The sequence below is a fragment of the Indicator indicator genome, chromosome 6, assembly GCF_027791375.1.
Source record: "Indicator indicator isolate 239-I01 chromosome 6, UM_Iind_1.1, whole genome shotgun sequence".
Classification (NCBI taxonomy): domain Eukaryota; kingdom Metazoa; phylum Chordata; class Aves; order Piciformes; family Indicatoridae; genus Indicator; species Indicator indicator.
Genome location: NC_072015.1, coordinates 34,287,999 through 34,301,622, shown reverse-complemented (window position 1 = coordinate 34,301,622; position 13,624 = coordinate 34,287,999).

Below are 13,624 nucleotides of genomic sequence, written 5' to 3'. Positions count from 1 at the left end.
GTGTGTGTGTCCTGCTGGGTCCCCCGCCGCTGGCAGCAGCCGACCGCTGCTGGCGCCCAGTGCTCTGTTTACTTACGCTGCCGGCAGCCGGGCCGCTTGCTATTGTCATCGCGGCCGTTACGGCCGTTGCAGTGTTTGGGCTTCGTACGGAGGGGCTCTGCAAAAAAGTTCTACGGACGGGGACCAAGATGCTGCGGGGAAACGGGCGAGCAAAGGCGCCCCACTTCATGCACGCCCGCCGCCCCTGGGACGAGGAGTCGGCGGAGGCAGTGGCAGTACTTTCGCTTCGCCATCTCGGAGTCCGCCGCCTCTCGCTCCACCAACTTGTCACCGGCACCGCCGCCGGGTACGATCCCGCCCTGGACGGCGAAATGGACAAGCCGGGCTTGAGGCAGGCCTCGTCAGACACCGCAGACCGGCTGTGCGGAGTCCACATACGGGCCCGGGATCCCCTTTTCGAGGCGGCGGGGGAGGCGCTGCCGCCCCCCAGCAGGCACCGGGGCCTCCCTCCCTCTCTCCCGGCCCGGCTGCCAGGCCCCTGCTCCCCCCGCGGGGGAATCCGCCGGCAGCCGGACTCCCCGCGCGGCGACACTTCCCCCTCCGGACGCAGCCGTCCCCAGGCGGGGCCAATCAACGCCACGACGTCACCGCGGAACGCCATCCTCGTACCGCCGCGGCCAATCCACGCACAGGACGCGGCTGGCCCCTTTCCGAGAGGCGGGGCGGGGCGGGCTGACGCACGGCAGCCGCGTCATTGACGCAAGCGGCGTTGCTAAATTTAGCCGCCGGGCCCAGTGCTGGGCGATCGGGATCGCGCGGGGGAGGGGGCGGAGCCGGAGCCCATTGAGCGGCAGCGGCGGCGGGGCTGGCGGGCGGGCGCGTGGGGCTATTTTTGGCCCCCTACCCCCCCCCCGCCGGTTGTGATCCGGCCAAACCAAATATAGATGCGGGCGGGTATTTATAGCGCCGGCGAGTCCCATTGTCGTGGAGCCGCGCCCCCGCCCGGCTTCCTCTGCGCAGGGGGTGGAGTGCCGGGCCGCGGGGACCCCTTCACCCCGTGTACCCCTTGTACCCTGTCTCCCCACTCCGCTTGGGCTGGCCCTCACGGCTCTACAGAGGGGAGTAGCTGCAGTGGAGTGGTGCCGGCTCTCCTCCTTCCACTCCCCAAAAAGCTGCGGCCGGTTGCTTCACTCAGCGGCCAGAATCCCGATCCGCGTACCCTGCATGTCCTGGCCGCCGGCTAGGGGCGATTCCTTTCGATGCAGCGTGTGCTGCTTACCTTCATCATCCCATCCCATCCCATCCCATCCCATGCCATCCTTGCCCTCCCCCGCCAACCACTTGTCATTTCCAAGCTGTGGCCAAACGCCTGCTGAGGGAGGGCGGAGGGGCAGCAGCCAGGATCCCCCCCGCCCCGCTGGCGAAGGGACACACGTGGAAGCGCGGGGTGTTTCCGCGGCGGGGATGCCCCGCTTGGCCGCGGCGGGGATACCCCCTGCCTGACGCAATGGAGCGGAGCAGGGGCGGCCGCGGGCGCGCATAGCGCGGCGGTGACCTCACGGCAGAAGCGGCGGCTGGTTGGGAGTCCTCCCCCCGTTCCAACCCCCTTCCCCTCCCCCCTCTCCCTCCCCCAGCCTGTTGAGTAAGCGCCGGGAGAAGTGAAAATGCCATGACGGGCCGGTGCGCTCATCCCCGGTGCTGACACGCCGGGAGAAGGGAGATTCCCTTTGATGCCGCTGCCGGCGTGGGCGGCTGAGGGCAAGGGAGGAGGGAGGGTGGCACTTTCCGCCCGCCGCTCACCCCGGGCACCGGCCCTGATAAAAATACTCGCTTTCCATGCTGTCATTTCTCCTTTGCATCTAGGTCTCTCTGCTGCGAAAAGGGACTCCGCGGAGCCCGGCCGCCGCGCGGGGCCAACTCCGTCTCCCACTCCGGGCGGGCAACCACTGAGGTATCAAGTCATCCCGAAACATCGCAGCTCCACACTGAGAGTGTGTGCAAACACAAAACGTCGGTAGCAATTGGACAGTGCTATAAACTTTACTGCTCCCGTTCTGCTTCTTCCCTCCCCAACCCCACCTCCGCCCCTCGAGCTGTTCCTGTTTCCCACGATGTGAAAATATCGTCATGCAAGAAGGCTAAAAAAAAAAAATATAATGCAACAAACCCAAAGCCGACGGAAAGCGTGTTTTGAAAGCCTTTAAAATAATCTTCGAGGTGCTATTTAAAGAAACCGCTACACAGGAAACGGGATATTTGGGGAAAAATGGTTCGAAAGTAGCGCTGAGAGAGCTAGGGAGCCTCGAGGAAATGAGGGCGCTGGGCAGGGAGCTGGGCACTAGCCCACTGCCCTGTCGGAGGCAGCACCTCCCTCTGGGATGAGCTCGGTCTGCTGTCCTGCAGTTATTTATGAACAAAGAGGTCACTCCTATACCCTGCGTGCTTCCCAGGCGGTGAAAAGGAAGTCTTTCGTGCAAGGAGCTCCCAATCTAAGGATAAACACTGGGGCAGAGGGAGAGATAAGGGGACAGGAACGACACGAGGGAAATAGTGTAACTGATGTGTGCGCGTCAGCTTGGCTGGCTGGAGGCGGAGGTGCGGGAGTGAGGGCAGAAGGATGTCATTCTCAACTCAAATCATTCTGTGGTTCTGGAATTCTAGGAGCTTATTGGATAATTCAGGATAATCAGACCAGGCATTGGAGGCCGTGCAAGAGGGGAGGAAGCCTGTAGCAATGGGAGAAGTAAAACTCCAGGAGATGAGGGAAGGTTGTCGAGGGACAATTGCTGGGTGATTCCAGAGCTCGGGAGACTGAAGGTTACATGGGGCCACTGGGAAAAAATAATGTGGAGTGGCTGAGGGGTCCCTGTCCAGCACCCCATCCACCCCAGAATTTGCATTTATATCCAAATAACTTCTTGACAACTCCTTACCAGGATTTGCAGTTGACTCCTCCAAGACCAGAGCTGGTACAGTCCAGGCTATTCTTCAGGCTGCAAATTTCTGGGACAAGAGCAAAGAAAATGTGACTGATTTTAGGCTTTTATTTCAGAATACCCAATAGCCAAATCAAAATCCACAATCCAGGAATCCTGATCAGCTGCCCTATATCTGGAGGCAACTAAATTTAGTAGTGCCATAGAAGTGCTCTTTGAAAAATTACCTAGTCCACCTTCCTACTTAAAATTTAGTTTTTCCCTCTATTATCTACAAATTTCCTTATCTTCCTCCAGAAATCAACCATTCCTATGCTTAAATGCCACCTTCTATGAAAACCCCAAAAGAGGAGTCTGTTGGTGCACCCAAATCACATGACAGCTCAGTAATTTCAGCACTTGCACAGAATATAAGACATCCAGAATCACACAGTTTGTCTCAGGCAGGAAGGTGAGGGTGGGGATGGGGAGAATCAATCTGCATTCTCCACCTCCCAGGAGACTGCTCTAATACCTGCATCGTTCTGGGTGGTATTTCACCCACCTGTTTGAAGTGGTGCAACCACTTTCAGGCTTGTGTACAGGCACTGTAGCCTAGTGCTTCAGGGTGTCTGCTGGGATGGGGGGAGATCTGCCTTTCCATTTCTGCTCCAAGGATGGTTTGTGTTATTTTATGCTAAACACCTGTATTATAAAAATACTGCCTTGGCCTTACATGAATTTTCATTCTTGCCATTCTTGCCAGATTTATTCCTTCCTATTGAGCATGATTTCTATAGTAAAAGCTCTCTTTCCACTCCATACCTTCCTAGACAGCCAATAACCTGCTGAAGCCATTTTCTTAGGTAACAGGCAGTGTGGATGTGAGTCTCTTTAAGCAGGGAAAGGAGCTGTACCCCACATCTTGTTTTCTAGGGACTGCTGTAATCGAAAAAGAGAGTCAACAGAAGATAGCACCCATCTTTCAGCCGTGTCTCTGAAAAAGCTCATCATTCTGAGCATCTTCAATATAGGGTTGATACCCTCAGACTTCCTGCAGTCCTAAACTATGTACTCTTGCTCCAGAAAGGTAGGATGTGGCTTCTGTCAAGTTGTCACAGGTTGTCTGTTTTGTACCTTTTTCTAACCTTGCAAGCACGCAAAGAGATGATTAATTTGGATTTCTGGATTTCTTTCTGGGGATGGGACACTAAAGAAAATATGTCAGGACCTAAAACCTCACCAAGTTTAGATCTCAGTCAGAATCCTACTCTTCAGAGGTATCTTGCCATTCAGAAAATAATTGTACAGGTTCTGGTGCTGATCAAGGTGACAAAAATATTGAAAGCAGGATACAATCATGGTCAAAATGACACCTAGTTGAATAGCCTACAACAGCCTCAGCTGCCTTAAAATGGTTAGGCCAACAAGTTTCTACATGTGAGGCAGCATGCTACAATAGATAGTCAGACACCAAATCTATCACTGCTGTGTTTCCAAACTGAAAGAGGAACTTATCCTGTCTCCTTTTCTTGAATGGTGCTTTTGTCATACGGAGGTTGTGATGGAGAAGAGGGAAAGGCCTCTTAGTTTTTGGTGGTAGCTGTATCTTGTGCCTTGAGTCTTGACTAAGTTAAGTCCCAGTCTAATCTAGCCCACTGTCATACACTTTTACAGTCAAAAGTTTATATTTTTATTTTTCCAGCTTGTTAAAAAAACATGGCTGTGGTGGTTTATGCTCAAATGTTCCAAATGACTATGACTGGATCAAGGCCAAGCATTGGAAGTTTTTGCCCCAAAGGAAGAAATTTTGAGAAAGATTCAAATGATTCAAACCCAGTCTTTTATGAATGTTAGAAATATGCACAGTATGCTTTGTTCACAATAGCTCTGTTTTCCCAGACAGAAGCTCCACCAACTGGTGGAATTGCCCTGGAATTCTGCAATACCACAGATGAGGAGGCTTAAATATTCCTGGACTGACTCAGCCTGTTCACTTTGCCTGGCTTTTAAGACAATAGGCAATTCTTTCTTGCTTGTGGAGATCCAAAATTAAAAGTAAAGAAGGTTGCCTATTAACGAAAGGAACGTCTGGCTTTCAGGCAAACCCACACACTAAACTGTGATCATATTAAGCCAAGTGGCTGTTGAGAGTATAATTCCTACTGCCCACGTAAGAGCTGATCAGGAATAGGAGAAGCCAGGACCAGACAAGGTTCAGACATGCAAGCATAGCAGATTATTCAATAAGGAGATGAAGAAGCGTTCAGAGAGATCTTAATTTAAGTATATTAATCATCTAATAATGAAGCAGCTTTAAACTGGATTTATTATGGATACACCAGAACTACATCTTGCATTGGCCTTGATTCTTTCAGAAGGACAATCTTATTTGATTGTATCCACTTAAAGAAAAAAGAGAGAGGAAAAAACAAAAAAACCTTGAGCTCATCTTATCCTGGCAAAGATCTTGAAGAGTATGATGTTTATTACAGAGAGATTCATTTTAATGAAGGATCAAGGCCATGGGGCTGGTTTATAAACCCTGAAAGTTAATCTTCCCCTCCCCCCCCTTAGCTTATAATTAATAATATAATAGCAATTATAGTTATTATTTTCTGAGTTCTTTTCCCATGGTTCCCTTATGAGCCCTTCCACTTCTAAACTTCATTCTTGACTGGACTGTCAATTTTCTAAGGAGTCTCCTTATTTACAGTATAAAGTACTACACAAACACAACTCTATCAGGGTTCTTTACCCCAGATTAAAATTTAGGCTTGTTCAGCAGGCATTGCCATTATACCAGACTAATACTTTCTGTTTGTGTTGACAAAGGATAGCTCCTCAAAAGCATCAACTTGTTATTTATTATTCCAAACATCTTTCCATGAGCAGAACCTTTTAAATTCCACCTGCTCTTATTGCCTCACCTTTCTGATTACCCTGTTTTACTCCTAATGATCTCCAAACCATTTACCTATGTTACCGAGCATTGTGTTTGATTCACTCTCTCTCTCACACATCTCTTCTGCAACTGCATTTTCTTTTCTTCCTACTATTTCCCTATTTCTCTCCCTTCTCACTACTGTGCTATCTGAACTGCCCATTTCAAGAGCCAGCTGCGAGCAGGGGTAAGCACAGGGGTTTGAGGAGAGAACAGTGGGAGGGTCCAGGTGACAAGGCAACCAACTGCCCAAGTTTTGCTTTTTACTTTCTATCTGTCCTTGCTTGTGCCTTTGCTCAACTCCATTTACCTCTGTCTGCTTTGTTTCCCAGTTTGTAAAATTACAGCAGGAGCTTTGGGAATTACACACAGAGATGAAAACTAATTACTGTTATTGTCTTACTAATGCACAAGGCCTCAGATCCCTAATGGCAATGATTCCTCTTTTTCTTATATAAATGAATTAGTAATTTACCTGAGATGATCTGGATGATTTCTTTCAAGCTTATCACATCTTAAAGATTAGAAGAGGGCTCTAGTATCATGTCACAGGTTAAGAGAGTTTAAGCATTGCCTTTCTTCAATTATGACTAAACTTGGCATCTCTGAATCAGCTGAGATACACTGTTAGCGTGAGATGATGAAATCAGCCCATCTTTCCCTCCCTCCAGACCATGGTGTGTGCACTCTAGGTCTGAACTTAGGGCCCTAGCTGCAGGAGTATGATGATGAGCTCAGTCTAGTCTTTGGGGTTGTGAAAACCATCTTGAAATACAAACTTGACTGAAACAGGCAAGTCATGGCTGCCAGAGTCCACAGTGGGCTGGAAATGTCATACCTAGAGCTGTGTTACACATGCTCCTCTGTGCAGCCCTCTGGAGATGGCAGAAGTGAGCAGTGCCAAAACAAGCTTTACAAACAAAAGAAGCAAAGTGCACTGAGCACAGGTGTGCTACTGTTAGACCAGTGTAGGGAAGCTGGGCTGTTCCTCTCCTACCAAAGAGGGGGAGCCTGCTGCCATTTCTGCAGGAGAAACTGTGAGAAAGGCAAGGGAGAATGATATTGCCTCGCACTCTTCAGGAAAGCATTTGAACTTTGAAATGTGTTTGGGAAAGTCACTCTTGAAAGTTAAACCAAAAGAGAACCATATTTCTAACTTTGACCCCTCCTGCTTCAAGGAGACAAGGAACTGGACAGTCTCACTTGATTACTATGCAAAATCTTACAGCTGGAGTGTTATATGAGATACAGAGGTGGTTCAAATAGCACAAAGTTGGAACATCAAGGAGTGAAAGTCAAAACCATAAATACAGCTTTAGAAAACAACCATCACTGCTTACAAGGCACATAGAGATCCAAAATTACAGAAAGGCAATGTTTCTTGATGAAGATGAGTGGGAGAATGCAAGAGAAGAGATTTCATGTCTAGCCTTCTGCTTGTTTAAGTCCTCCTCCCTTGAATGTTCTAGTTTCACAAACAGGAAGCACTGCAGGGGAACTGAAAACCAGTGGAACGGCTCGCCGCTGTAGCGGAAGGTGATATGTTTTTCTAGTAAAATGATATCCCCATTTTCAAAGTAGCAAAGTTGTGACAGATTCTAATTCCTCTGATTGAAAGAAACAACCAGCAAATGTTGGCAAAGACTCCTTAAAATCAGCATCATTCTGCATAGCTTTGACCAGTCTCAATACTCGGCATAACAGGAAAGGAATGGAAAGTTGTGCTGCAAGAGAATTAACGTTTGAGAAGAACTGAAGAACTGAAAATGAATGAGGAGAATCAATGTCTCCTATTTTTTCACTAAGGTACATTTTCTATTTTTAGAAGAAATTTGCCTGGGACAATGAGGCAAAAGCTTTGCCATGTTACAGTTAAATTTGGAAACAGAACCTAATGCATAATTAGAAGTTCTGGGCAATTTAAAAAAAAAATGTTATTCCCATTTTCTCTTTCCTTCACCAAAGTTTTCATGTGCTGAGTGCTAGAATAGTCTGGTGTTTTCACCCCACCAAAATTCCCCACTGATCATTCCACACATTTGTGCTTCCATACAAGTGGGGGGAAAAAGCTTCTTGCCATCTGTTCTCAGTTAGCTATCTTTTCCTATTATATTTTCCTGCTTTATTGTCTTTGTTCTTATGAAATAGTAACTTAAATTTGTAGGATTTGCAGCCTGATGAGGTTAGGCAAATTCCCTTTATTTTTCATGCTGCTGCTCTTAAAGACAGAACATCCCGTTCTCACCAGATTAACACTGCTGAGCTTCACCTTGTCATTCATTATTCCTTTTCCTATCATGGCATTTCCTAATGAGAGGAACTAGAAAGTGTATCATAAACAGGCGTTTATTAAAAATCATGTCTTTTCACGATCTCTTCCTTTCTAGCTGTTCAATTGGCCTTTTATTACTTCACCGTATTGCAGACATTTCTTGAGGGCTCCACATTATCTGCAGATTTTGTGTCACATCAGTTTAACTCCGCTGATTTGTCATTTGCGCTGATAAGCGTGCGAGGCATGCGCTGCTTTTAGACTCCTAGACTTCCACAGTTACCAAACTGAAATCCACTCGTTCCTGCTAAACCGTGTCACGCACGGCCAGCAGCGCGATCCAGCCGGAACGCGGGAGCTGATTGTTTTCAAGAAGGCAGCCGCGGAATATTTGGTTTCATCTCCTTCCTCCGACGTGGGGGAGGCCCTCACGAGAAACTCCTCGACGTTTCCCCGGGGCCGGTCGGTGTTACAGGACAGCGCGGTCGCACCACCGACCCCGGGGCGACGCTCTCTCCGTTTCCCTCCACCTAATCCCGTGGGCAGGTGACGGGCAGCGCGGCACGCGCGCCCGGTCCCGTGACGCCGCCGGCGCGCTTGGAGCCCAGCCCACCGCGCGCCCGCCCAGCTGAGCGCCGCGTGACGGCGGCCACAGTGCCAACAGGTGTTCCCGTGCCGCTGCTGGGGCACCCCCGCCTCTCCCCGGCCTCGGCCCATCGCACCGCATAGTAAGGCCGCCCTCTAACGAAACGGTTCCAAGCCCGAGCCGCCCCACTCCGCATTCCCTACTAGAGCGGGTGGCTTGAAGAAGCACTGCCGCATGGCGGGGCAGCCGCCCGCTGCGACGCTGGCCCGGGCAGCAGGTTCTCCTGCGTCTGACTTGTCGTCAGAGCGGGGAGAAAACTCAGGGAAGCTTCTTGCAACTTTCGGGAGAAGGGAACAACACGTAACTCCGTGTTAAATAGCCGTCACCGATAAGGCCCCGGGTGGGAGGCACACGGGGGCTCTGCGGGCGGCCGCTGACGGTTACAACACCGCTTCCACAAGGGAGTCGGTTACCTCGCGCCACCCTCTGTGGCGGAGACTCCATCTCCCAACCGATGGGGCTGCCCGGCCCCGCCACTCGGCCCACGCACGTTACGGGACGAAAGGGCCCGGCGAGGGCTCTGGGGGCTGAACGGAACCGCCAGGCCCAGGCGGCGACTCCATTTCCCGGAAACCTGGGACGGGCTGTTACGCCTTTATTTTCCGTGGGGTTTTTCCCAGAGACGGGGAAGGAGGAGGTGTGGGTGTGTGTGGTGGGGAATCCCCAGCCTGACACAGCGGCCGCTGCCCGTGCTGCCAGCAGCTCTGACCGGCGCGTCTCTGTCGCCCTGCCCCCGTCACACGCTGCTGCTGCCACCGCCGGTCACCCCGCCTGCTGCCAGGCTTCCCCCGCGCTCCGGGCGGCCAGAGCTGCGGCCGTCACCTGATAGCGCCTACACTGCGCGCGCGACCCCGCCCCGCCAGCGCGTGCAGACTGCACACAAACGGCCGGAGCACCGCGCGCCTCACAACAACCACCACCCCCCCATCTCGTCCGCCTCCTCTAACTATAAATAGTTCGAACCGTGCGTGTGTCACGTTCCCATTACGTACGCCTTACGCTGACGCACGGGGGCGGTGCGCTCCGTGACGTCAGCACGTATCCGGCCAATCTATAAATAAACTTCCGGCGGCGAGTGCCAGGGTCCGGCGGGCGCTGGGCCCGGGGTTGCTCCCTGGGGAGCAGCCGGCCGTGTTTCCCTGGCGACGCAGCCTCATTTCCCCTTGAGCTGCTGTTGGGCGGTTCCGTAGGGGGCTCCGGGCTCGGAGCTGCCTTCGGGTCTTTACGTCTCCCTTCCATGAGAGATCCGGGGGTTACGGACAGATCCCAGCCATCTTCTTGCCTACCTGTCCTCTTCAGCCGGCTGGAGGGGGTTAGGAGGACAGGCTTATGCACTCTGCGCTGAGTCGCTGCTTTCATGCAGAGTCTGTTCCCTCCTCTCGGTGAGGTGGTAGTGCGGCATGGCGCGCTGTGCGCGTCTTAATTCGATGTTTCTAATTAGCTCCCTGCTGTGAAGGCAGCAGGTGCTTTGGGTCAGGCCAGGGGGAACGCGCGGCTCCGCGGAAGGATGTTTCTAGAGCGACGCGTGGTGGGGCTCCCGTTCGCTGGGGCGCCTGAGGAACTGCTAGAGGGCACCGCGTCTCTTAGGAGGTGAACTACATTTGTAAGATAATGAAGCCTTTTCCACCTCTCCTCTCACCCATTGCAAGTTCGGAGTTGTGGCAGTATGCAGCCGTGTGTTTTATGAATATCGTTCTTTTGTGTTTAGCTGTGGACTGAGTTAGTAATTAAGTAATTGGTGTGCAGTACGCCCGAGTCCTTGTGCAGTAGAGATGGAGTGCCTAGGAAAAATGGTGATATATGTGATCCTGCTGCTCTCTTAATCTGAGATCCAGATCCTGGCTAGAGTTTCAGGGAATCTGTATATTTTAGCTGCCCGTTAGAAATGGAGGTAATATATTTCTTGCTACACAACAGGTGTCTCCTAGGCTTAGCTGCAACCATCATTTAAGAAGCAGGCAGTGTTTTTTTGGATCCTTTCAGCTCAAGCAGGGAAGTGACCATTGCTTTCTCTCAGTTTAGGCAAGTGCTCTAACCACTAGTCTGCTGTATGAAAGTGTCTGTGATAGCTGGTCTTGATGTCGTCAGTATGAATTAGGCCCCTCAGGGCTACGGGTGTAGCAAAATAATTCATTTTGCAAGCAGCTGTGCTGGCTGAAGATGCAACTCTCCCCCAGTGACTTGCTGCTTTTCCTCTGCCAGAGTTACCACCCCCACAGCTCTTGAGTTAATGTTGGGTAAGTGAGCAGCTGGGTGAGCTGTACTAATTTTGCCTGAAGCACACTAGGGAGGATTTGTATGCTCTTCCTTGGTGCCAGAGGTTTGGTGTTGGTTATCCATGACATGTAGATTATGACAGCATTATATGGTAATAATGCATTCACCTAGCACAGGGATGCTTCAAAGAAGATACCTGTGTGTTGGCTTTTGGCACTGGGATAACTTCTGTGAGTACGTGATGGCTCTGGGATTCAGGTGGGTAGACGAGTGCTCAGACCAGTGTAGATGGTAATACTTCTCGGTTTGTTCACAACAGTGCTAGATGCCTGAGTAACCTCCTATGGTGAGTGTAGGTGTAGGCAGCATGTGTGTGTGGCCAGCAGGTGAAGGGAGGTGATTCTGCTGTTCTTTCTCATGAGACTTCACTTGGAGTACTACTTCCAGCTCTGGAGCCTTCAGCACCAGAGAGACATGGACTTCAGTTGGAGTGTGTCCAGAGAAGGACTACAAAAAATCATCAGAGATCTGGAACACCTCTCCTATGAAGAAAGGCCAAGAGTGCTGGGATTGTTGAGCTTCAGAAGCAGAAGGCTCTGGGAAGACCTTATAGCAGCCTTACAGTACTTAAAGGGGGCCTACAAGAAAGATTGTGTCATGGAGTGAATCGAATCTGCTGATGGATGTCCAATACCATGCTGCAGTCATGCCAGCTTCAAAATGAAAGTGCTGGCTGGAGCAAAGTACCATGGAGCTTGATGTTAAGGCTGTAACATGAGAAGCTTCCTGTTCTGGTTGTTGCTTCTGTTTTCTGGGCTTGGGGTGTTGGCTTTTTTTGCTGGGCTGGCTGCTGCATGCGTTGGTGGGGGAGTCATTCTGCTTTTGCTAAGGTGACCATATAGTGTATGATCTCATTAAACTTTTTATCACAACCCAGTCTTTTTTTTTCTTTGTTAGTTTCCTTTCCCACCTGTGTGTGTTGGGGAGTGGGTCTTGTTAGAGTGGATTATGCTAACCCAGGACAGTTGGGGACAATCTTTTTTTTAGCAGGACCTGCTGCTGTAGAACAAGGGGTAGTGGTTTTAAACTAAAAGAGGGGAGATTTAGGCTAGATAGAAGGAAGAAATGTTTTACACTGGGGGTGGTGAGACACTGGAACAGGTTGCCCAGAAAGGTGGTAGAAGCCCCATCCCTGGAAACATTCCACGTCAGGTTGGATGGAGCTCTGGGCATCCTGATTTAAAAATACCCCTGCTCGGGAAGCAGGGTGTACTAAATGACCTTTAGAGATTCTTTTCAACTCAAAATGTTCTGCAGTTCTATGATCCTAGAAGTATAGATCTGGGTTCAAAGACAGGCCTGTGTGACTGGCTAAACAGCCTATTGAAAAACAATTCTGGAAAAATAAATCCAATTTTTGTATTTAAACTATTGCTATATAGCACTGCTAACTGAACTATTACCTAGTTTTGATTGTAAGCTTTCTGAGTAAAGGAGCATCATGATTATTGGCCATCTCATGCATCTCACTGCTTGAACTGAGGCTTGGTTTCCTTCTAAAACGTCTTTGCAAAGCGGTAATGAAGTAAATGTAAATAGCAGAGTTACTTAATGGAAGTCTGTCCTCCCGTACTGCTTGGGGTTTCAGGAAATCCAATGATCTTCATTGTTTTCTAGTGCATGGTATGTTTGTACTTCATATTGTAGCTCAACATTTGATGCTTGATCAATGTGGTTAAATCATAGGTTGTAAAGTTCTGGATGTTACTTTTTTTTTTTTTTTTTTTTTTGTCTCGTGCAAGTAGGTTTTAAAAAATAACTTCTCCCACTACCAGAATTACCCATTTCAGTGATTCAAGGTTTCCACTGAGTTCTGTACATTCGGTGAGTTTTCTATGTGTTTTGCAGCCCCAGGATAGAAATATTCATTTGTGTCTTTGAACAGATCAAGTGAAAATTTTACAATTAACAGTGGGTTGAATAGTGTGATTTCTAATCTCTAGTCAGTTTTCTGGGCATGTTGAACATAGTAATTTCTTGGAGATGTTAGAGGATTTCTTAATCTTGCAGTTCTTTGGAGGTATACTCTTGATGTACATGGTCTGTTGGGACATCATAAAGAGACTGTCAGCCACTCGGAGTTCAGATTTGATGATAACATCAATTATAGTTCTCAAGGAAAATGGTTTGCCTCTTCAGTAATTGCATTCTTGGAGAGAAATTCAGTTGTTCTGCCATCGCCTTATCTGTAAGGTTTGTAGCTTGCTAGAGAATTTTCCTAGACAGCACATGTGGCTGCATAGGTGAGCTGAAACTAGGAGCAGCTCAATTATCTGTGATAGATTTTGAAATCTCTGTTGTTTTTGACCACTTCAATAGGATAGATTACCTGCAGTGGGACAATTATCTTTGCATCTATGTAGTCATACCCAAAATATAGTTCCAAGACACTGACAGTTCTTTAGAGTCCCGAGGCCTTGAATTAAGGAAGATGAAAAAGGTGGGAAGTTAGAGGCAGTGCTGGTGGGGCTCAACCTAAACAGCAACAACAAAAAGTAGCAACTTTTTGTTGACGTGCATGGGAAGTAGCTCTGCTCATGGTAGTGACTTATTTGAATAGAAGACAAGTT